Source organism: Dreissena polymorpha, chromosome 5 (genome assembly GCF_020536995.1).
Source record: "Dreissena polymorpha isolate Duluth1 chromosome 5, UMN_Dpol_1.0, whole genome shotgun sequence".
Lineage (NCBI taxonomy): Eukaryota > Metazoa > Mollusca > Bivalvia > Myida > Dreissenidae > Dreissena > Dreissena polymorpha.
In genome coordinates, this window is record NC_068359.1 from 35,806,348 (window position 1) to 35,833,465 (window position 27,118).

At 36.3% G+C, this 27,118-nt stretch overlaps 1 protein-coding gene and 1 long non-coding RNA gene across 11 annotated transcripts in view; one reads left to right on the forward strand and one right to left on the reverse strand.

Annotated features, from left to right (window-relative positions):
- Positions 1-27,118, forward strand: part of LOC127881714 (uncharacterized) — a 515,289-nt gene that overhangs the window by 485,805 nt on the left and 2,366 nt on the right. The gene's annotated exons all lie outside the window — the stretch shown is intronic.
- LOC127881608 (plasma membrane calcium-transporting ATPase 2-like) overlaps positions 1-27,118 on the reverse strand; it is a 178,367-nt gene that overhangs the window by 111,611 nt on the left and 39,638 nt on the right. For 8 of the 10 annotated variants that reach the window (XM_052429634.1, XM_052429633.1, XM_052429627.1 and 5 more), the window contains exon 3: positions 21,970-22,021. The gene's annotated coding sequence lies outside the window, so the exon portion shown is untranslated. Of the gene's footprint in view, positions 1-12,591; positions 12,643-20,324; positions 20,490-21,969; positions 22,022-27,118 lie in introns of those variants that run through there. The other 2 variants (XM_052429629.1, XM_052429628.1) reach the window with 2 other exon arrangements.

Below are 27,118 nucleotides of genomic sequence, written 5' to 3' on the forward strand. Positions count from 1 at the left end.
TTGTTTTTATTCCAATGTTAATTCAATTTTAAAGCGTTAAAGAATGATTTACTTGAATGAAACTACAACCTACTTACTAGAACCAATTAGCAACATGGGTAAATATGCATTTCTCTCAAAATTAGTAATAGCTTTGATACTTATTATATGTTAGTGTTCAAGAAAATAATAACAAGAGATGTCACTATAGGATGACATAAAACGCAATTTTGAAACCTAAACGCCGACCCTAAGTTCAAGGTCAGAGGGGTCAAAATTTGTGTGCGTATGGAAAGGCCATGTCCATATACACATGCATACCAAATATGAAGGTTACATCTGAAGCGACATAGAAGTTATGAGCATTTTTTGAAACCTAAATGCAAAGTGTGACGGACGGACAGACAGACAGACAGACGGATGGTGCAATCACTATATGCCCTCCTTTGGGGGCATAAAAAATAAAAGTGAAGTGTTCACAGTTGATACATTGACAAATTTGATGAAAAATGTTTCAGATTTGCACATTTTTGTTGTAGTTATATATAATTTGCAATGAAATATTTATCATGCTCAAAAATATCATTTATATTCATCTTCTGACGATTTAAATACCTGAAAATAATACAGCGTTACAAACTCAAAAGGAATGAACAATTTGGAGAGCTCTATCATTATAATTTGGGACAATATGCGAATAAATTATATAAAGTATAAATACTCTATCAATTGTTGAAGCATGGATGCCTGAGTGGTTTAACTGTTAGACTCCATAACTGCAAGGGTCTGTGATTCGAGGATAACTTTTTTTTTCCTTTAATTTAATTCTTTTTTTCAATACTTAAGTTTTTTTAGCTCTTTAGTTTCAATGTTTACATTTATCAATTTAAGGCAAATTTCAAAACATGACAAAATCTGTGAACGAATTCCTTTAAAATTATATTTCATCTTTTCTGAAAAGACAAATGAAATTATTTTTAAATTAATTAACTTCAATATACTATTATGATAACTACAAAAACAAGGGCTGTTTGTAAAACATGCATGCCCCCCATATGGGCTGTCAGTTGTAGTGGCAGCCATTGTGTGAATACGTTTTTTGGCACTGTGACCTTGACCTTTGACCTTGTGACCTGAAAATCAATAGGGGTCATCTGCGAGTCATGATCAATGTACCTATGAAGTTTCATGATCCTAGGCATCAGCTGTCTTGAGTTATCATCCGGAAACCATTTTACTGTGTCAAGTCACCGTGACCTTGACTTTTGACCTAGTGACCTGAAAGTCAATAGGGGTCATCTGCGAGTCATGATCAATGTACCTATGAAGTTTAATGATACTAGCTGTAAGCGTTCTTGAGTTATCATCCGGAAACCATTTTACTATTTTGGGTCACTGTGACCTTGACCTTTGACCTAGTGACCTGAAAATCAATAGGGGTCATCTGCCAGTCATGATCAATGTACCTTTGAAGTTTCATGACCCTAGGCATAAGGGTTCTTGAGTTATCATCCGGAAACCATTTTACTATTTCCGGTCACCGTGACCTTGACCTTTGACCTAGTGACCTCAAAATCAATAGGGGTCATCTGCGAGTCATGATCAATGTACCTATGAAGTTTCATAATCCTAGGCCTAAGCGTAATTGAGTTATCATCCGGGAACCATCTGGTGGACGGACGGACGGACGTATGTACGGACGGACCGACATGTGTAAAACAATATACCCTCTCTTCTTCGAAGGGGGGGGCATAAAAACAGTATAACATGAACCATTTAGCATTCTGTTCTTTCTGATGCTTCTTTAAAGGATGTTTACCTATATTTTATCTATTTAGATATGTGCGGTTACATAATGATTCCTATCTCCCCTTTATAGAGCAAAACTAACAGTAAAAATCTGCTTTAGATCTGACAAGATCTTATCTAAATGGTTGCCATCTGAACAGCCTTTTATTTTCTGAGACTTGTATTTGATTTAGATACTTTGATCAAAGTCCCTGGAACATCAAATAAATCATTGTTGTATAACACCTTTTATATCAGACCTCCCTAAAAGAACCATATTTTCATAATTTATTTTTAAACTGTTCTAGCAAACATGTGAACATAAATTTTGATTACTGGAATGTCCAAATGATTTTTTCAAGATTAGCATGTTTTGAATTGATTTTTTATTATCATTTTCAAACATTCACAGTAAAGAGAACTGTGAAACCATTATTATTCGTCAGACATTAATTTTAGTCTTTTTCGTCTTTCGCCCGATGGACGAATTCAAGATCCTAACGAACAATCATGTCCCATATTTGAATCAAATAAGACTGACTTACCGTAGGCATGAGGCATTTAAATCCAGCGTCATTGACGCATATACACAGGGCTCGAAATTAACACTCGCACACTCGCAAAATGCGAGAAGAAAAGATTGCAAGGTAAGTTATAAGCCACTAGTATTTTTTGCAAGTAAAGAAATAGTGAGAAAAAAAACCGAGTTATATTGCTAAATGCGTTCGAGGGCGTGAACGCTAAACCGTAGGTCAATTTTTTGAACGTCCGAATACCCATATGCTGGTATACTTATAATACAGATACCTGGATGGTATTGATAAAAAGATTATGAAACAGTCAACTATTCACACTCAAGTGAAATCTGGTTTTTACACAAAGGGGTGTACATTATACAGTGTACTGACAACTGACATTTCCTGTCAAACGCGAATGCAACAAGGCTGTATCGAATGTGTCGACTTCGTTTAGGTATAATAGTGTTGATTAGCGCTAATTGTTAACAACTTTATTACCCATCGTGTGTATTGTGTTTTTCAGGGGTGTTGCAGATTATACAGCCAACACGCGGCGAATCCAGATTAAAGACAATACTATTAAACGCAATTAAAATATGACGATGTGTGATCAACACCTGACCAAAATATATTCTGCGCTTTTATTACAAATTAATAAACAACATATTGATTTGTGTTTGGTTGTCCGTGATTGTAATGGAAAAAGACTAATAGGCAATTGGCTTCGTTGTTTAAAACACACTTTAACGTTATTCAGTCCCACTTATCTGCTAATCATAACAAAGAACGTGTCAATGAAATAAAATAATAAGGGACAGTTACTATCACCTGAAATAACAGACTTGTTAATTGGCATATGCCAAACAAGGCCCACCTGCTAGCAGGCAAGTGACTACCAAGTGTCACCCCTCTTTCCCCAGCACGATTTTTTCGCAATCGCGTATTACATGTATTACAAACATTACAAACAAATCAGACGCTTTTTTTTTCAAAACCAGAAATGGACGAATTTAAGTGCTGACGAAATAGTCATTTTTTTTTAAAGAGGACGAAATTTCGTGCTGACGAAAAATAAATGGTTTCACAGTATTTACAAGTTCCACGCCATATCAAGCATCAAAGACAATTGACAAAACCATGTGCTTCTACAAATGTTAGTTCTTAAAATCTTCCCAACAGCTTCAAGCATTTTAATTGTTTTAAACTGTTAAACCGGGAATTTAATTTCAGTTTTTATAGCAACACTTTGTTAATATTTTCACCTTTTTTTATACAGAGCTGACAATTGAAATAATTGATCTTTATTTCTCATAGTGAAATATCAATTCAGTAATGGTTTCATGAATCACAGTGATTCTAATCTTCCCATTAAATGAAAGTTATTTCAGCCTTATTTTATTACAAGTCTTTGGCATGTTGCTCAAGAATTCACCAAAAGGAAAATCAAGATTTTATTGCATGTGTAAAGGTCAAGAAGAAGCAATATATTTTGCAATAAATTAGGCTAAAATGCTGATTCAAACCAGACTTCAATGAAGGTGTTTAACCTTGAAGACACAATATCTACGATACCCTTCATTATGAACTTACTACCGAGTTACTCAAAAAACTATGCAAGCGAATTCCAAAAAGACAAAAGCTCAATGAATAGTTATATTATACCAAGTATTTAAATATTTCTTCTTGGCCTATATTAAAGAAATCAATTTGTGATTAAGATTCATATGAAACTTGACTTATTAATATTAGAGTGGCCAGAGGGAGCTGGTAATATTATGTGTCAATTCTCTCAGTTCTTGTTTAATTGCTTGCAGCCGCAGTACCAAGAAGATACTGCTTGCTGTGAATGTACAGTCTTTGAAAAGTGTGTTATATTTCAGCACAAAATTGCATTGTGTTACCCTAACGTGACATTTCATGGTATCATATAAAACAAGAGATGTGTTCGTCAGAAACACAATGCCCCCTACCGCGCCGCTTTGAAATTATTTTATTATTATTTATTGACCTTTGACCTTGAAGGATGAAATTGACCTTGAACTTCCACCACTCAAAATGTGCAGCTTCATGAGATACACATGCATGCCAAATATCAAGTTTCTATCTTCAATATTGCAAAAATTATGGCCAATGTTAAAAAAAAAATTCGGACGGACGGACAGACTGACATACTGACTGATGGACAGTTCAACTGCTATATGCCACCCTACACAAGCATTGACAAAATTCACTGATTCAGGTATGCTGCTGTACACCTTCAAAACCTTTCTACAGACTGCTGCAAAGCTCAACCCTTAACTGCTTGGATATGCATTTTGACGTGTTTTGTCCAATAGAAAATTAAATTAAACAAGACTATTGTCAAGCAATATAAGTCCCCTACCGGCTCCACCATTGTCAGATTTTTTTATTTTTTTTATATATATATTTGTTGCCATAGCAACCAGAATTTTTGATGTACGGACAAAATGAAATGACGTGCATAATGTCCTTATTACCATCTTTCCATGTTTCCAGTTTCATGAAAAAAAATTAAGAACTTAAAGTTATCGCAGGATCCAGAAAAGTGTGACTGACTGACTGACTGACTGACTGACGGACACACAGAGCGCAAACCAGAAGTCCCCTCCAGTGAAACCGGTAGGGGACGAATTAAGGCTTTTCTTAATATATTCCAGTTTTAAAGGCTTCATTTCCAACCCTAAGATACTGATGAGAAAAAAAAGCATAAAACCTCAAAAGACTGCAAGTATTCAAAGGCGGTTCTGGTTTTAACTATTATGCAGCGTCTCATCTGGGTCTACGCTGTTTGCCAAGGCCTTTTTTCTAGACACTAGGCAGAAATGGGTTAACAAATCACAACACTTGATATCATAACAACTCAATGTTTTTTTAATATTCTTAGCGGTTTGATGATTAGTGGTTTGCAAATGAGATTTTTAGAGTGTTCAAATGGTTTTCCTATAGTCTGATAAGAAAAACTGCCCCTCCAAATTGTATGTTTTTGAATCATACCTCACTGGGCTGACCATTCAAGAAGATGTTCTGACCAAGTTTTATGAATATTGGGCAATAAACTTGCCTTCCTTTGCGTTCAAAAGCGTTTAATTTTAATTCGACTTAGTGACCTACTTTTTGATACCACATGACCCAGAAACAAACATGATTAAGATATAATTCTGTTCAATGAGGAAACATGAAATGTATTAATTTCTTTAACAATCCTCACGTTCTTCAAAAGCACAACATTTAATACTGATGAAGACCAATTCTGATCCATTGTTGAGCCACTGGCCACTGGAATATATTCAAGATTTTCATAATAGATGTCCTTAGCTTAGATTGCAAAGTTTGCTTTAGTACTGAAACAAGACTTGAAAACAATCAGTTGTGCATAATGAAGAACAAGCAATAAAAAAATAACTGAAACATAAGCCACACCATCATTCTATTAAAACTATTGTTAGTAGATTTGATATTCCTTACAAGTCAGAAGAGAAGTCAGAAAATTAATTCATAAGCGTAACACAAGCTTTTTGATAAATGATAAGTGTCTTCAGGCAAGTGGGTGTATTTAAGAAAAGTATTATCTGTAGTTGTACATACACAAAACCTGAGGTTGCATTGTAATTAATGGCTGTAAATAATTTGTATCTAGATTTGTTACATAAACAGACATGGGACACGCACAATTTAAACTAATACCAATCAAGGCAAGTTGATACAAATCATGGCAAAGAACTGGAAAAGAACTTGCGAATACCTATTTAAGAGGACAAAAGGACATAAAATTTTGCTCACAACAAATTGGAAAATTGTCATTTCAACAATCTGTAAACAAGTTCATTTAAATGGTGGGTGGGAGATAAGGAAGGGGTTCAAATCTCAAAACAAGAGTGCCAAACTGTCACAAGATACGCCCATTTGAAGGTTTTGGACAACATCACTTAGTGCAATTCAAGCATTTAGCATGGTGTCGCTCTATAATTGAAGTAGTTTTCATGCGATCTTCACCAAATTTGGTCAGAAGTTGAGTCTAGATGATATGTCGGTCAAGTTCAAATATGGGTCAAGGGTGATCTTATAATACTTCCCGTTTTGAAAACGGGCGTATAAAAAGTAAACTAAAGGTACCAAAGTCTATATTTGTTTGCAGAAACATTTTCTTACTTGAGGACTCTGTCACACCTTTAAAACAAAATAAAAATGGCAGTGAAATAAAAGCATCACATAAATAATTTTAAAAACTGATTAATGTTGATTGAATCTGTATTGTAATCTATGCACCATATGGTGGTTTATTCCTGACTATTCTTACAGAAGCACAGCCCAGTCTTCAATCTGCATCATGACTCACAATAAGACTTGTTCTGGGAAAATTGGGCTCAATACCTGTGCTAAAGTGTTGTCCCAGATTGCACAGGACTGGTCATGTTTTTAGCATGTCAGAAAAATGTCATGGGTGTGCACCCACTACTACTGCACTACTACTACTGCACTACTACTTCTAACTACGGAAAGAATACAGAAAGCTACGAACCAATACAGATTGCCACTAATGATGCTGAATAATATCCATTGCTTATTTGGTGCAAATCCAGTGAAAGTGTGACCTTGGCAATAAGCACTTTGAAAAACCATATGGTTATTTTTAATTCATAATTGTATAAAGTAAATTTAAGTAAAAGTAAAGGTATAAAGTAAAGTTAAAGAAAAGGTGTGTTTATAGTCTGATTTCGATACACTAGTAGATCTTCAATCGACTTCACATTTACCCCTGATCACTGGGTCAGAAGTCGTCCGTAACATTAGGCGCAGTATGCAGCCACGGAGCATTGGCTTATTTCTCTCACAGGTACCCATTTATACACCTGGGTGGAGAGGAGCAAATGTGGGATAAATTTATTGCCCAGGAAAATTCCAGTGACCAGGGCGGGATTCGAACCAGGGACCTCTCGATCTCTAAGCCAGCGTCCCACCACTAAACAACTGCTCCCAAACTTTTTTATGACACAAAATACTAATGTTCAAAGTTTTAATGAATGCTATTAATCAAGTACTAAAATTGCTGACACATTTCTTTACATCCAATCAATCCATATCTAGCTCTATGGGAACAAAACAACTTGTCGCTTTTATTGAATGTCAAGCTTAACAGCAGCAATTCCAAGGATCGATTCTGATCCAGAATTCATAGAGTAAATACACCTTCAGTGGTTTGGTCATTAAAATGTACAAAAAAAAAGATTCCGGCTAAGTGCGGTTGGAAGTAGAAACCTCTGGAAAGCCTTCATAAATATATTGAATTTGCCATAGTGATACCCAAACAAGGCAACAAATAGCTATTGACAAAAGTGGATCCACATCTGCAACAGTTTATTCAATGGGCAATCAATATCTCTTTATGTTCTGAGGAATTATTCCAATGAAGAACCATGGGAATGTTTAAACAAGGACAGTTTGTATGCCCATTAAATTAATAAGTCATAGAAAAGCCAACAAGACAGATGTACAATGTTTCTGTTAGTCAAACATTCTATCTTTTATAATGCTGCTGGTACCAGGGTCTTTTAAAATGGGCATTAGTAATCTAGAAGGTAAAGAAGTATAAAACAGTGGTGATCAAAACACTGTTATCCATGTGAAGTTTTAAGTTTTGTGTTTTAAATAATTTTGCCTATAATTTTGCTTGATAAGTCAAACATTGTATGCATTTCTTAAACTGTACATCACTTTACCATAAAATCATTCATTTTGAGCTACATATGAGTAGCGGCATTCAAAACAAGACGGCCTGAAGGGCCCAAAGTCGCTCACCTGAGATAACAAGATATCATTGAGACAAATCTTCTGACCAAGTTTCACGAAGATCGGAAAATAAATGTGGCCTCTAGAGTGTTAACAAGGTTTTACTATAGCCATATATAGCCATATAAGTAAAAATGCCCCGCCTATGGTGGCCATGTTTTTAAAGCAACCAAAACCATTTTCGAACTCATTCAAGATATCATTGGGACAAATCTTCTGACCAAGTTTCATTAAGATCGGAAAATAAATGTGACCTCTAGAGTGTTAACAAGGTTTTACTATAGCCATATAAGGAAAACAGCCCCGCCCCCGTGGTGGCCATGTTTTTCAACCAACCGGCATCATTTTTGAACTCGTCCAAGATATTATTGGGATGAATCTTCTGACCAAGTTTCATGAAGATCGGACTATAAAAGTGGCCTCTAGAGTGTTAACAAGATTTTACTATAGCCTTATATAGCCATATAAGCAAAAATGTCCCGCCCCTTGGCGGCCATGTTTTTCAAGCAAACGTAACCATTTTCGAACTCATCCAAGATATCATTAAGACAAATCTTCTGACCATATTTCATCAAGATTGGACAATAAATGTGGCCTCTAGAGTGTTAACAAAGTTTTACTATAGCCATATAAGGAAAAATTCCCCACCCCTGGCGGCCATGTTTTTCAACCAACAGCATCATTTTCGAACTCGTCCAAGATATTAATGGGATGAATCTTCTGACCAAGTTTCATAAAGATTGGACTATAAATGTGGCCTCTAGAGTGTTAACAAGATTTAACTATAGCCATATAATTTTATAGCCATATAAGGAAAAATGCCCCGCCCCTTGGCAGCCATGTTTTTCAAGCAAAGGTTACCATTTTTTAACTCATCCAAGATATCATTGGGAAAAATCTTTTGAGCAAGTTTCATTAAGATCCGAAAATAAATGTGACCTCTACAGTGTTAACAAGGTTTTACTATAGCCATATAAGGAAAAATGCCCTGCCCCCTGGCGGCCATGTTTTTCAACCAACCGGCATCATTTTTGAACTAGTCCAAAATATTATTGGGATAAATCTTCTGACCAAGTTTTATGAAGATCAGACAATAAATGTGGACTCTAGAGTGTTAACAAGATTTTACTATGGCCATAAATTACCATATAAGGAAAAATGCCCCGCCCCTTGGCAGCCATGTTTTTCAAGCAAACGTAACCATTTTCGAACTCATCCAAGATATCATTGAGACCAATCTTCTGACCAATTTCATGAACATTTGACAATAAATGTGGCCTCTAGAGAGTTAACAAGTCAAATGTTGACGCCGCACGTCGCACAACGCACGACGGACACGTTGTGCTCAGGTGAGCTAAAAAGGTCTTTAACCATACGTGGATAGGGTAGCTGCCGACCAGCCTAAGCAATCTCAAAGTCTGGTCAGGAGCTACCCAACATGCCTCAGCAATCACAAAGTCTGGTCAGAAGATACCCGACCAGCCTCAGCAATCTCAAAGTCTGGTCAGGAGCTACCCGACCAGCCTCAGCAATCACAAAGTCTGGTCAGAAGATACCCGACCAGCCTCAGCAATCACTAAGTCTGGTCAGGAGCTACCCGACCAGCCTCAGCAATCACAAAGTCTGGTCAGGAGCTACCCGACCAGCCTCAGCAATCACAAAGTCTGGTCAGGAGCTACCCAACATGCCTCAGCAATCACAAAGTCTGGTCAGAAGATACCCTACCAGCCTCAGCAATCTCAAAGTCTGGTCAGGAGCTCCCCGACCAGCCTCAGCAATCACTAAGTCTGGTCAGGAGCTACCTGACCAGCCTCAGCAATCACAAAGTCTGGTCAGAAGATACCCGACCAGCCTCAGCAATCTCAAAGTCTGGTCAGGAGCTACCTGACCAGCCTCAGCAATCACAAAGTCTGGTCAGAAGATACCCGACCAGCCTCAGCAATCACAAAGTCTGGTAGGAGCTACCCGACCAGCCTCAGCAATCACAAAGTCTGGTCAGGAGCTACCCGACCAGCCTCAGCAATCACAAAGTCTGGTCAGAAGATACCCGACCAGCCTCAGCAATCACTAAGTCTGGTCAGGAGCTACCCGACCAGCCTCAGCAATCACAAAGTCTGGTCAGGAGCTACCTGACCAGCCTCAGCAATCACAAAGTCTGGTCAGGGTAGCGGACAGGGTAGTTCCTGACCAGACTGAGTGTTTGCTACTTTGACCCCATATGGCGTAACACCTAGTTTTGGATGATGCAGCTCAAATGAAAACACTTCATATCAGTGCCACAGTCAACATAAATCTGGCAAAACAGTTTTCCCCTTACGGTGTGTGGTCTATTAATATTCCCCAGGCAAGTCCTTCTGACTATTTGTGGCTTCAGTCAACACATTCAGTCTTAATTACCCATACCAGCAAGCCAAACTGTTCACACCAGTTCTTGTGAAACTTCCAAAAGGATCAGTCAAAACTTAATTAGCCAAAGAGCAGTAACATGAATATTTCAGGGCAGACGGGAAGCAATAACTGACATGGCAGAAACAATTCTTCATACATAGGCAAGGTCTGATTAATTGGCACTGTTTAATAATTTATTTCAACAATGCGTTCTCTCAAACATGATGAATATGTTACAATATAAGTCTTTCAGGACTTGTGTAACAATTATATTTTTCAGACGAATGAAAACAAGAAACCATCAGAGACGGGTGATGCTCCCCAAAGTTTTTTTTGTTACAATATTGCACTATATATTCAGATAAAAGAAAACGTCTTGAGGGCCCAGTAGTTGAGGGGACAAGAATGTTTGTATAGAAAATTTAAAAGGGCCATAACTCTATATAAATCATCCGACCAGAACCCGCTGATAATATGCACATCTCCTCTTGGTAGTGAAGCTTCCCATAAAGTTTCATTGAATTCCGGTCATTAGTTGCTGAGAAATAGCCCAGACAAGAATTGCAATATATGTACAGTTAATGGAAAATTTCAATGGGCCATAACTCAGTGAAAAATCATCCGACCAGAACTGGCTGATAAAATGCACATCTCCTCTTGGTAGTGAAGCTTCCCATAAAGTTTCATTGAATTCTGCATGGTCATTAATTGCTGAGAAATAGCCCGGACAAAAATTGTGCACGGACGGACACCTGGACGGACAGACAAAGCGGCGACTATATGCTCCACCCAAATTGTTTTGGGGAGCATAAAAAAAATTTACTGTTTACAAATTGACTAATTGAAGTTTAATGAGCAGATAGATACATTCCATTTGTAACGCACTGAATTAATTCAAGAATGATCTTAACTAAAAAAAATCTAAAACCTCCGTTGGGAAGGAGTCGCAAAAAAACTTACATGAAGTTGACAATTATCGAAGTAAGATGTACTAACTTTCACCAAAAAGCACTTCCACATAAGTATTATTAATGTTTATGAATATTAAGCAAGGAGCTGAACGTCTGCATCCAGATAATGTAGATATAGTCAATAGTGAACCTGAGAACCAAAAAAAGTGATGTCAGCAGTGTGTGAAAAAGACTAAATCTGCGTCAGCAAAACTTATACCTCTGTCTAAGGTCATAAAAGATTGACATTAAGACTAGGAAAATCTGCCAAAGGAATACTAATGAGGCAGCCTTAAGAATATGATTTTTTCATGAATGAATGAAGTCTGAACTTGTGCTGTCAACCAGTATGACAGACAGGGCATCTCTGGACTCAGTGAGCAAATCTGGATAACACACCATATAATATTTATGTCATATTACATTGAATTCATGAATTTTTATTTTAAAATGAAAGGTGCAGTAATTCTTCAGTAAACGCATGGTTTCTATTTTAATCCAACTCAGTGAGCAAATATGGATATACATACATCCCATAATATTTATGTCACATGACTTCATGAATAATTATTTGCAAAATGAAAGTAACAGTTATGCTTTGGTGAATAAAATGAAAGGTTTCTATTAAGATCCAAGGTGGTTGATATTATGAGAAGCACCAAGAGCAATTTTAGTCAATAATTAATTGTACAGTGCAATGCATTTATGTATGTGCAAAATTAAAATGCTAAAAGACAAAAGTTGTGTACAGTACAAAGCATTTATGCACTTGCAAAATAAATTGCTATATAAAAGCAAAGAGTAACAAATGCTTTGTGAGTCCACGGGAAATGTGTCACTCTGGTCAGCAAAAAAACGCGAGGGTGTACAAACAATAATTGATAAATGTTCATGTGTAAAGTATATGTTGTTTACATATTTTTGTTACCAATCGTTATTGTGTGACAAGGCTCTTGTTACAAGAAACACCAATATATAAGTGAAATTAATTCTGCAAAGTCACCTTTAAAGTCAGTACCTTAATAACTAACCTTCATACACTATAAATAACGATTTGATAAGTTTTTATAACATACTGATGTTTTTGAGTTTAAAGCTTAAAAATAAATTACCTCAAAATGAATATTAAAATATGTTCAATGCATCGATATGCTTCTTACCTGTCAGTCAATTCTGTTTGTGTTTTTTTTAATTGTCCTTGACACCTGCATTATCAATAAAAAAACATTTGTTTAAATGCTACTAACACAATCTTCCTGACAGTTTTCCATATCCTCTTCTATATACGATTAAAATCAAGATTCAAGCAGTTAATTGTGTGAATAGCTTATTAATTGTAACCACTATCCAACTGCATATCACTCAATTACCACAGAGACACATGATTATGCCATTGACGTCATAGCTGGTGTAAATATACATTTGATCCTCATCCACGCATATATTATATACAATCATTTGCTCAATCGTTCATGCTACAACACATACTCTGAAAAGGAAGCTATTTAAAGCTATGTAAAGCATTAATAAATCTCCGCGGATTAAATACAATACGTTCAAAGTTTGCCAAACTACACAGTCTTAATCTGTCCAAAAACGTAATCACTTAATCTCTATAAAGCAGGTTTCACAGAGTAGATCAAGCGAACCACTTGTAAAAACTATCTCCCACACCTCACATCCCCCCCTTGGTTTAGTTAAGTACACTTAAGCAGATCTATGTTTACTTTAAAGGCATGTAAACATAATTTCATAGATCTGTACTAATAGCTCTTATGTTTATGTCCATATCTTATAATAAAAATAAAACATCAACAGCTCTCTTACTAAGTCTAAACAGACCACTATATTTTCTGAATACAAAAATTGCTGCTCACAAATGTTTGACCTTGACATGATACTATTGCTCATCGCTCCACTGGGTTGTAAGTTTATTGCTCCCAGCCTAATAAACAACTCTTCTCTCCTGTTACCTTGGTCAATACATCATGCAATTTACCATATTCAGCAAAAGCGCTTAAATAACTTACATCATACATCAAAAATATCTATAAAATCAGGCACTTTTCTTCAAATCTCAACATCAAGATTATCAGATCCATATTTTTGGGAAGTATTTCGTAAAATTAAGGACCTTGGCCACATTCCTGATAAGCTCCAAAACTTAAGCAATAATGGCATGATATTATTCCAAACAATGACCATGGTGAACCAAAAACAAGTATGTAACCTGTTGTACAATGCCTAATATAACCTTGTAATTTTAGCATTCTCTTTGAACAATGCTTATTATAACTTAATTTACAGCATTCCTGTCATGAAATGCCTTTTATAACCTTGCATTTCAGCATTCCTGTTGCTATGTATAATGCCAATTATAAAATTGCATTTTAAGCATTCCTTTGGTACTATACCTATAATAACCTTGCATTTCAATTGAACACAAATTATAAGTTTGCATTTCAGCATTCCAGTTGAATTCAAGTCATAACCCTGCATTTCAGAATTCCTGTTGTACAATACATATTATAACCTTGCATTTCAGCATTCCGATTGAACACAAATTATAACCTTGCATTTCAGCATTTTTGTTGTACAATGCCAATTATAATCCTGCATTTTCAGCATTGAATAAATACCTACCATTCATCACAAACAAACATGTTCTGCAGCTTTAAAGCACTCCTAGCATTCCTTTAAAGATTGTGAATGGCCTTTAAGTTAAAAGCTAATGATATCCATAAATAACCCAATCCATCAGTTGCTGACAATTATCACAACTCGTAAACTGATAAAATATTAACAGTCACAACCTGATAAAGGCATATTCATAGCTTCTTAATAAAATGACAAGTTTGGACCTGTCAAGTCAACTGTAGCTGACACTAACCAGGTAGAATAGCAACGTCTAGGTATTGAGTATGTAACTTGAGTCAGTTATTGTGCCTATAAAAATATTTTGCCATTTTGTAACCAGTACTATAGACTACATTCTGGCAGCAGTTCCAATTGTTCACATTCCCGGACAAGCTGGACAGTTGATTTCTGCGTTCTTCAATACATCAACTGTTTGCTAACCTTTACTAATAGGATATTTATAACCCGTACAATCTCTCCCCATAGAGCTTCGACAAGCTCACAGCGTACAGCTATTGTAAACTACTCATATATACATATTAATATGTGTTATTACAAAATGTCAAGTATGGTAAGATACGTCACAAGTCATGTGCTACTATACACTGCAATGACGTTGTTAAGTTAGCAAACAGTTCTATTTATGAACTCTCAATAGGTACTAGTATTTCAAAATTGAAATTGACTTCTTTTAGAATCTATACAGAGCTGGTTTAAAACATGAAATTGGAGAAGCCCCAGGCAGTGTGATTCTTATCATGTTATGACTAACACTTTCAAAGTAAACAATAAACAAAACTATCTGTTGAATTGAAGACAAGTGTACACACATTTAAAATGCACAGATATTAATTTACTATTTAACATTCTACACATCACCATTCAGTAGTGGTCATTTATATAACAAGCTGAATAGGAAATCTAAATTCTGTTATCTGACAAACAAACAGAAGCAATTTTTAAGTCAATTTTCATTCAATAAAATGTCAAATTATTTATTCATGCCACACTTCCCATGTGAACACTTATCTCACCTGTAAGATTGATACCAATTGGAATCAAGTACTGCAAACACCACATTATGTCTCATACATCACTGTTTCTACTTCAATGCCATACATATATCAATGTGTTAAGCAAGGCTTACTAGTTCCACCCACATCCACCAAGAAAACTATTAGGTACAACTAGTGCAGAGTATTCAACAATGATGAGTCAAAATTGTAACACAAATTATCAAGCTTCAATTTTTACATCCAATAAGGAACCCAAGCAACACACTACTGCTTCATAATTCTCATATAATTCGCGTATTTCCCACCGACTGGCAGCATGGCAGAAGCAATCTCCCCAGCGCTGTTCCAGAAATAGCTTCTAGAGCAGCGACAATCGACAATCAGCAGCGTTGACTATTGATTTGCCAGCATCTATGTCATTCTCATATTCCTATCAATAGCCAGCATGACACTCAGTGAACTTTCTATATGAACACAGTGAATCAATAGAGCCTCTTTCAGTTGATTACTAATACTTGATACTTACCTAGGCACATCTGTTTGGCTTGGTAACCATTCCAAACAACATTACACCCTTTAACACTCAGATATGCACCTTGACAGCACTTTGACAGGTTTGTAATAGTCTCATGGGCAATCCAATTAACAAAATCCTAGACCTTTCTAAATAGTTTTCAGATTGTAAAGGCTTCATTTCCAACAGTAATTTCATTTCATTTTTGGCGAATTTTTACATTTTTTTGGCGCCATTTTAAATAACGCCATTTATGACGTCATCATGTACAACGTCATTTGACCTTTAAAAACATTTTTCTTTGTTATTTAAATTGTGCAGTCAAAAGATGTAAAAATGTAGTTAACATATAATTTCCAATGTTTTGATAAAGGCATTATGCCGAAACGTCAATTAAAGGAGTATAATCAGAGAGTGATAATTATTTAATATCCCTTCGGATAATTCAACTGAGCAATTTAATTAGCAATCAAGACGATTAGTTCCATCCAAACATACAATAGGGCAATCGTTTACAGAAATTCACTTTCAGGCGATTTTAAGGAAATCCCGGGAAGCACGTTTTTTGCATGACTGAGTATGACACAATAAAACATTGTTTTGTATCCTATTTCATTCAGTCTAAGTTAAACTCACTCGTCCATTGGTTGTAACAATTAAATCTGAACAGTGCCCTATGAAACTCAGCTGTCCCTGAATGCACTGTTCATGTTACACTTGCCAAACATGGCATATGTTTGTGTTTATGAAATTCTTAAACTTTTAATATTTATCATCATAAATGGGCAGAATAATTTTTTTTAATTGACGTATTAATTATATAGGATAATCGGATATAAATGCACATTAGAAAAGCGGTATGTATACAGTTATTGATACTGTAGGGTTGATATGCATGTATTGGGGAATGATAACACAACCTTACAATAATTATGAATTCTCAGAATTTATAACACAAATTTGTTTATAACGCTGTCTTAAGACTTAGACCCGTCATCAACTTCATAATGGAGTTACAGTGTAGTGTAAAATAATTGTCAACTGACTGTTCAGGTGCCATATAACAGTAGACACATATATGATGCTTATTTGAATTTTGTTTCTAACCCTTACCCAATTAGCTCAATTGGAGTCAAACAATAATTCTTAACCCTTTGCATGCTGGGAAATTAGTCATCTGCTAAAATGTCGTCTGCTGAATTTCTTAAATTAGCATTTTCTTCAATTTTTTTTTAAAGAATACTATCAGAATAGCAAACAGTTTGGATCCTGATGAGACACCACGTTCTGTGGCGTCTCATCTGGATCCAAACTGTTTGCAAAGGCCTTCAAAATTCGGTTCCAGCACTGAAAGAGTGTTAATATGCAGCCAGGCAATCGGGCAGACATACCAAATGGAAAACATTATTCCTGATTAATCAACACCAAAAGCAATGTTCCACTGTGCCAAATCTGCCACAGTTGCAAGAAAAACCCAGAAAGAAAACTGTTTAAGGCCCCATTCTGAAAGCCAACAGCCTGTTGCATTCATTTGTGCATTACATGGCAACATATTGTTTGTACAAGCCACATGTGTTTCTTATAGGTCAAAAAAGGACAGTTAAGAGATTTCATTAACGGCTTCAAATAAAATATACCTACAGTTTAAAGTATGTAAAATATTAATGATGCATGGCGTTTTAATAGGTTGTTGGGGAACGTAAAAAAATGCAGTTTAAAATTAGTTAAGAAAGACACAATGTGCAGTTAATTTAAGAACATGAGAAATTACTTTTTCTTGACACCGGAAAACACCAAATAGCAACCACAACTAATTATACAGCACAACTTTTCCATTTCTTGCGGAATTGTGCATTAACGCTAACCCTTCAAAGGCTTAAAATAAAAAGAACGTAAAATATTTTAGAAAAACAGCTCAGGCAAATCTCAAGATGTTGCTAAAACGTTCAATAGAAATTGTTGGTTGACTAAAATAATCTTGAAAACACTGGCGAATATGAATGGGGTGAAAGACAAAGCAAAGTGACAATCAGTTTTAATCTCTTTTTCAGTGCTTGGCCTAACTGCAGACAGATCATATCATGCACTTATTAAGAACATTGTTTTACTACAACAAACACTGACAAAGAGCATTAATTTTTTCAATAGGGCTATCCCACTTCAGTCATTTTTTAAAGTAATAAAGGAAAAAGATCACAGAACAAAGTGCTTTGGCATGCATATCAAATTTCAGAAAAAAATCATTTCTCCTTTTTTACTGGAAATTCTTACAAAAAAAGGTAAACATGGACTGACCAAAAACATGTTAACTTAAACTTACAACTATAAAAGGAATATAAACTCACCAATAACAGTATCCCGTTTTTGATTATCATTTGACCCTTTACTGTTAATAGTTTTATGTGTCACTGTACTGAACTTAAGTGGGATTTGATGGAAAGATGTGTGACTGCCCGGTAAGCTCAGTCGGGTGAGCACACGCCCTGTATGCGAGGTGTCCCAGGTTCGAGTGTGTGTGTGGCTGTACACTTTTCAACATTCGGCGACATTTTTTTTTTTTTTATATATACCACATTTATATAGCGCCCTTTTCATTCTCGAGATGTGCTTTCAAAGGCGCTTTACAGTTTTCCCTGATCACTGGGTCATAAGTCGTCCGTTGACATCTTGGCGCAGTATGCAGCCACGGCACATTGGCATATTTCCCTCACAGGTACCCATATATACACCTGAGTGGAGAGGAGCAGATGTGGGATAAATTTCTTGCTCAAGGAAATTCCAGTGGTCAGGGCGGGATACGAACCCGGGACCTCTCGATCCCTACGCCAGCGTCCTACCATTAGACCACTGCTCCCTGTAGAAATGGTTTAGTCCTCGTTTACTGCTTATGCTCTTTTGAATCAGTCAATCTGGATACTGTCAGAATGTGTGGGTGGGCATGCGTCTATATGACCATGTAAATGCCATCCAATGTCAATTACAACCAGTCCATGGGTGAATACCATATCACACTTATCATAATCAACTTATCCCGGTCAAAGAATAAAACCTTGGCCAACCATTGTAATCACAATCTTACAAGGATCAGTTTGGGATAATCAACAACTTATCAATCAAGTGATATAACAGCATCACAATTTGCTTTACAACATTCAGTGCTTTGCAACCTTTATTGCAACAATATATTTTTATCCTTATAATTTGGGTCAAATGTACAATTCTATATTTCTAACCTTGAAAAAGGGGCCGCCTGCCTTTCTTCTTAAGTTCAATTCTTAATTGTCAGTGTTAAGAGCTTGTAACTGTATAATATAATTATACATACATTTTCTTTTAAAAATAATATTGCAAAAAAAAATAATTTGTCTTTTAGTTAATATCCAAAGATATCTGAATTGACAAATCAGTACACATATTTAAATATCCAAAATGTAAGATTATATATGTGCAACATGAATGCAATGCATGATTTTACCAATGAACGATTAATCATTTTACAGTAACTAACACATTTGTATTATCATATCATAAGATAAATTAGGCAAATCACACTTTGATGTGTTTTTTAAATATAAATTTTACATTCTGAAACAACTCAAGTAGTGGTGGTTGTTACAAATGTAGTTATTCTTGGTTACACTTGAATGCTTTTTCGGCGTAAGCTGTATTAAGCCAGCTTTTCACCTGACCTGACCTTTGTAAGTGTCCAATAATATTCAAATAAAATTTCCCGCGGCTAGGTACGAATGAATACACTTCATTTATTCCATTGGCTGATTTGAGTATAACACCAGAACATTGGAAACATATCCGCGTTATTGTAACACTGTTTTACTGCATGAAACAATTTTATCTCTAATGAAAAGGCTCAATAGATAGAACAGTTTTACAATCAATTCTCGACATAAATACAGTTTGTGCGTACACCTTTTATTTTCAGAGAATTACCAGCGCAAAAGCGTTTATACTAAAGGCTATGCATTGCATTTCAACCAGCGAGGTTTCGGGTCAATTCGAGGCCAGTGTGTGAAAGTCAGAGTTTATATACAGTTCATCACTGGAGTTCGCAGCCAGTAAAATAATCGTTATATAATAAAGACTCTATCCGTGAACTAGGTGACCTGGAATTTTCTTTAGACCAGAAATATGTTAAATGAAGATATTCAGCAATATAATTATGATATGTCAATAATAGATTGGGTTTTCAACAATACAATGATAAATATTATTTTAGATTAATTTAACAATAATTATTCCACCATATTGACTATTGTATTAAGCATGAGCACGATGATTCTCGAAACTGTTAATAATCGAATCATATAGCAATGTCCGACAAACCACTAAAACAGATTTGTTCGAAGAACGCGCCTATAAATACGGATACTTCGCGTGTGGCCGGTTGACTCGTATGTTTAAATTTAACTTCCATTCTTCTTTTGGTTTTCTGTTTTGTATCTATAGGTTTATGACCAGCAATATGTAATAATGTAAAATAAGCCGCGAAAACTCCGCGTAACATCCCTTACTGCGTGTGATGCAGCTATGAACTGCACAGAAAAAGACATTCGCTATCAATGATCTCAGTCATTGAACTTTCAACGCTGTTTATCTTTTTTAAAGATATTTCTTTTTTATAATGAACTACACTGTATCTACAGTAGTGCTTTGACTCAGATGCATATCAGTACACCTTGTATTAATGAAAATAGAACAGGCAACTCACCTATCAAATTCACATCCAATAAATTGTCCCTGATAATTGTTTACAACATGTGCTTTCACACGTCATCGCAATTGTTAAATTGCTATTTCGAAAAACGACTTGCAATCAATAATAGCAGAAGTGTATCACTAATCGTATACAAGTTGATAAACCAGTTTTGCAATGACGTCAAAGCTTAACTCCAATTTGAGCAAACAAAAGGTTGAAATAATCTGCCAAACAGTTCAGAAAAGGTTTTATTATCATAGCCTACAATGACCTTTGAACAACCACCGCACACACAATAGTTTAATAATCAATTATTAATGGTATTCTTTATAAACAGATTATAGGAAAATTGAAAATAGCTCTAAATTTAACTTCACAATCAACATAGTTATCTCTGTCATGGTCAAATTCTGTGTCACTTTGATATGCATAAACTATAATAAATGTAGCTTTTGACCTTGCTTTTTACCCAGAAGCATTTTTTTTAAACCAGAGATACCATATGAGCAAATGTTTTGATAAAGTTTTATGTTGATTTGAAATATACATGTGACTTCTAGAATGTTCGCAAGGTTTCGATAAAGCAAACATAAAGAAAACTGCTCCTGCTTCTGGTGGCCATGTTTCTCAACAAACCAGAACAATTGTTGAACTCAGTTGATATATCAATAAAACACAATGTCATGTTCTGAGCAAGTTTCATGAAGTTGGACAAAAAATGAGACAGTTTTAGAGTATTCACAAGGTTTCAGTATAGTTCTATTATAGAAAACTACCCCAATTGGCGGTCAATCATGCTTGTTAACAGACAAGCACTCATTTCCTTACTCAGGACGTTTGTTCTTCTGTATACCATGTAATGAGTGAAAGTGACATTGAAAGTAAAAGTAAATCGACAGTAAACCAATCTTCTTAATAAAAAGAAATTGATCCCGTCAAGACTCTCAATGGTTCTTACTCCCCACACCATGGAAAGGCGGTTACATGCTCAGATGAGCTAACAAGAGCACCGCATAACGAGTGCCAGGCTCGACTGCGAAAGCTTGTCAGAATTTTGTTTTTTTAGAGGTCACAGTGACCTTGACCTTTGACCTAGTGACCCAAAAATGGGTGTGGTGTGTAGAACTCATCAAGGTGCAGCTACATATGAAGTTTCAATGTTGTTGGTGGAAGCACTTTTATTTTAGAAGCAATGTTCAAAACCTTAACAAAATGTTAAGGTTTTAGCGGACGACGACGGACACGACGGCCGACACGGACACGAGGAGCTGGCTATGACAATACCTCTGGTTTTCTCTGAAAACAGCCGAGCTAAAAATGACATATTAATAATCAAAGGGCAATGACTTCCTTAAAATAAATTTGACTAGAAACCTGACAACGATACGCATGTCCACCCTCATAAATAATATGATATTCAACAGCCCCAAGGAGTAATGGTTATGATTTTGACCTTGAGATGTCTTGAGTTCCATCCATATTCAGTGGTCATTTAAATGATCAATCTTCAGACACTTATTAGTATCATTTTCAGTTACCCTACCTAGGAGTGTTCTGATGAGCCCCAGGCTTTTGACACAACCAAGATAAATAGGTAACTTTTTTTAACTTAATGGTATGCATAGTGCAAGAAATCCCTTCATTATTTAGTACATACCAAATGTTCCTTGCTGTTAATCCATAGCGCCAATCCATAAGTTAAGAGAGACCTGCAAATAGAGATAATGGAAACAGTTACATTTATAGCATTGCAAACAAGGGCTGTTTGTAAAACATGCATGCCCCCCATATGGGCTCTCAGTTGTAGTGACAGCCATTTTGTAAAAATGTTTTTTGTCACTGTGACCTTGACCTTTGACCTAGTGACCTGAAAATCAATAGGGGTCATCTGCGAGTCATGATCAATGTACCTATGAAGTTTCATGATCCTAGCCATAAGCTTTCTTGAGTTATCATCAGGAAACCATTTTACTATTTCGGGTCACTGTGACCTTGACCTTAGACCTAGTGACCTGAAAATCAATAGGGGTCATCTGCCAGTCGTGATCAATGTACCTATCAAGTTTCATGATCCTAGGCATAAGCGTTCTTGAGTTATCATCCGGAAACCATTTTACTATTTCGGGTCACAGTGACCTTGACCTTTGATCTAGTGACCTCAAAATCAATAGGGGTCATCTGCGAGTCATGATCAATGTACCTATCAAGTTTCATGATCCTACGCATAAGCGTTCTGAGTTATCATCCGGAAACCATTTTCCTATTTCGGGTCACCGTGACCTTGACCTTTGACCTAGTGACCTGAAAATCAATAGGGGTCATCTGCTAGTCATGATCAATCTACCTATCAAGTTTCATGATCCTAGGCATAAGCGTTCTTGAATTATCATCCGGAAACCATTCTACTATTTCGGGTCACCGTGACCTTGACATTTGACCTAGTGACCTGAAAATCAATAGAGGTCATCTGCTAGTCATGATCAATCTACCTATCAAGTTTCATGATCCTAGGCATAAGCCTTCTTGAGTTATCATCCAAAAACCATTTTACTATTTCGGGTCACCGTGACCTTGACCTTTGACCTAGTGACCTCAAAATCAATAGGGGTCATTTGCGAGTCATGATCAATGTACCTATGAAGTTTCATGATCCTAGGCCCAAGCGTTCTTGAGTTATCGTCTGACAACCACCTGGTGGACGGACCGACCGACCCACAGACTGACCGACAGACCGACCGACATGAGCAAAGCAATATACCCCCTCTTCTTCGAAGGGGGGCATAAAAAGGACAGAACATAATTGTTACACATTTCAACCCAACAAAATGCTAACCTCAAAATATAGTACACTTTTATATCAAACTACGACTAAAGAAGTCACCCATGTTCAGTCTTCACGTTAGTTCATTTTATCGACTAGCCATTCGGGCTACTGGAATGGTGAAGACAAGTAGCCCAGCAGCAAAATTACTAGCCAAAAAAAAAATTTGTTAAAATATACACCCTGCTTAAGGGTTTCATCTTTCAATAGCAGATAATCTATTAAAAAGTAAAATTGTATCCAGGGTATGTTAACTGTAAAGCCTTTTGCAAAAACAATTGCAACACAATATAACAAGTCAAGGTAATTATTTCCTTTATTAATCATAACTCTTTAACATGTGATAAAAAACTTCTTCGTTCATCTCATCATCACTGCCATCCTGGAGATCCTCTTCGTCAGAAACCATATCCTGTAAAACAAGCAACCTGATAGTTGTTTTCCAGAAGTTTACTTTAAGTGAAGGCATAGATGGCATACTTTTATCATATATGTTGACTTTTTTCTTATTCTGTGTTTTTAAGCAAAGCTTATTAAACTCTGTCTTACAGAAGTAGCTTCTCCTTCATCACCGATTTTTAACCAATTTTCTTGAAATTCACGTTTCCGTGATTTTTCATAGTCATTTGTTGACTTACGATCAGTAGTGGGCAGTTTCTTGCCAGGCTTCGCTCCAGCTACGTATTTAAGCATTATGCAGCCTTATGCGCGTAGGGACTTACAACTTTGGAAATAAACACACACACATGGTAACAAAGTAAAACGATGTTTATTCCGGAAATGCAAGCAGTGGACGTCGATTGGTTTACTTCAGCAGTAAACACATCAGCATGACGTGTGCCAATAGTAAATAACCAGTCTAAATTGTTCACCACGTGGCCTGGGTGACGACTCGAAAATGACCGTTGAATGTATGGGCCAATCGGAACACGTTTGAATCTCGTATTTTAGGCAAAGTTGAACGAAGTTTTGTCGGAAATCTTCGCGAAGTACTCACAAAATAATGACGTTTATCACACTTAAAAACGTAAACAATATTGATAGACGGAATTTCTACTGGCCCGACGGGCGTACAATATGGCAATTTTAATAGGCCCGAGCTATAATTTACACGCCCAAGCTGCCAGGCGTGCACTTATTTCGCAGACTGCATGTTAAGTCAGTACTTCTGATGAGACTAACTGAGAATAACTGAACCTATGTTAATTTATTTAATATTACAGTCCATGAACACTGAAATCAAAGGTCATTCTTTTTTAATTCAACAAATGGCTAATTAACCAAGACAAAAGGGCAAAAGGTCCATAGTCACTCAGCTGAAACCTCAAGGAACTAAACTGTTTGGAGCAGATAGTGTTCACAAGATTTCACCATCAGGGGTGTGATCATTGAGGCAAAGTCAGAGGGGAGGAAAATTCGGTTGACTGATTTTGACTACGCGAATGGCGCGCATAACGCAATGACAAACCTTAAAGCAGACATTAAAATAAACAAATTCTTGAACTTCATAAAAATATTTCTTTATAACAAGAGCTGTCACCATGGGATGACTTATGCCCCCTATATACGCTTGATAGAAGTTATGAGCTTTTTGCGAAACCTAAACGCAGATTTCGAAACCTAAATACGGACCCTAAGTTCAAGGTCAAGGTCACAGGGGTCAAAATTTGTGTGCGTATGGAAAGGCCTTGTCTGTATACACATGCATACCAAATATGAAGTTTATATCTCAAGGGACATAGAAGTTATGAACATTTTTCAAAACCTAAACACAGATTTCGAAACCTAAACGCGGACCCTAACTTCAAGGTTAAGGTCACAGGGGTAATTTGTGTGCGTATGGAAAGGCCTTGTCCATATACACATGCATACCAAATATGAAGGTTATATCTCAAGGGACATAGAAGTTATGAGCATTTTTCAAAACCTAAACGCAGATTTTGAAACCTTAACGCAAACTCTAAGTTCAAGGTCAAGGTCACAGGGGTAAAAATTTGTGTGCGTATGGAAAGGTCTGGTCCATATTCACATGCTTATCAAATATGAGGGTTATATCTCAAGGGACATAGAAGTTATGAGTATTTTTTTAAACCTAAACGCAGATTTTGAAACCTAAACGCGGACCCTTAGTTCAAGGTCAGGGTCACAGGGGTCCAAAAAAAATTTGCGTATGAAAAGGCCTTGTCCATATACACATGCATACCAAATATGAAGGTTATATCTCAAGGGACATAGAAGTTATGAGCATGTTTCGAAACCTAAACGCAGATTTCGAAACCTTAACGCGGACCCTAAGTTCAAGGTCAAGGTCATAGGGGTAAAAAAAATTGTGAGTATGGAAAGGCCTTGTCCATATACACATGCATACCAAATATGAAGGTTATATCTCAAGGGACATAGAAGTTATGAGCATTTTTCGAAACCTAAACGCACATTTTGAAACCTAAACGCGGACCTAACTTCAAGGTCAAGGATACAGGGGTCAAAATTTTTGTGCTTATGGAAAGGCCTTGTCCATATACACATGCATACCAAATATGAAGGTTATATCTCAAGGGACAAAGAAGTTATGAGCATTTTTCGAAACCTAAACGCAAAGTGTGACGGAAAGACAGACAGACGGACAGTCCAATCACTATATGCCCCCTTTTCTTCGAAAGGGGGCATAAAAACCTGTTAAACTTCACAGTTAACATACTGAGGATGCAAAGTAAACAGTATGTATTGTGATCAATAGCAGCAGTTTTTCAATGTATTGAATCACAGTAAATGGACTAAATATGAACAAACACACTCGAGTGTTCATCTTGTGTTAATGATGTATTAAACTGAGTTAAATAAATAGATTTAATTTGTTTACCTTCAATATCTTGCATTTCACATCTTCAGTTCAATGCTATCTCAGTTAACTGAACAGCGTGACAAACATAATAAAGCAGAATATGCATATGAATCTGATAATACACAGATCCACTAACATATAAATCATATCATGTTTGTCTATATCCATGTTTGAACGATCGTCTTCTTAATTGTTTTACTTTGCGAGTAGACTGAACAGTGAACTCAATTTTGCAAACAATGGTTTCCGTGACACAAATTCACTATGCACATTTCTAAACAAAATATGTGTTGCTTGTATCTAAAACGTAGTCTTTTTCGTTGACAAACACATTTCATTATTCCTATCAAACTATATGATGTCAGTTGTTAATTTGATTGCTATTTGTCATTTCAATACTCTTAATTTTCATTTCACAACGGCGCAATTTGCTAATGAATCAGCTTTGAAATACCAATCACATTTTAAGAAACTGATTTTAACTGGAAGATTGGGAAACGACAGCCAATTATATCGCTCGTTCTAAAAATGCTTAGGCAGAATCTACCAGTGTAGAATGCGGACAGAGTTCGCGGGCCACTTAAAATACGTCCGCGGAATTGGTGGTACCCCCTCTCCCCCACATTTATTTTAACGAATTTACGCGAATCTCAGAAATGACCCCCGGGACAAAACAATCTGCGGAAATCCGCGGATATGCGGAAAAATCACACCCCTGACCATATAAAGAAAACTGCTTAAACATGTGGAATCCATTCAACCTCTGTAATATATTGTCATATATTTGACCTTTTACCTTGAAGGATGACTTGATCTTGACCTTTCACCACTCAAAATGCGCAGCTCCATGAGATACACATGCATGCCAAATATCAAGTTGCTATCTTCAATATTGCAAAAGTTATGACCAATGTTAAAGGTTTTTGGACGGAAAGACTGACTGACTGACTGACAGACGGACAGTTCAAAAACTATATGCCACCCTTCAGGGGCATAAAAAGTGGCTTATACAGTGTTTACGGGCAGCCTGAAAGTTGATGACACGATCTTTTAGTGGATGACGCGTAACACATAATGAAGCACAATGGACAACTGATTTACGATGACCGTTATAGCTCAAAATTAGCATTTTACAAAAAGAAC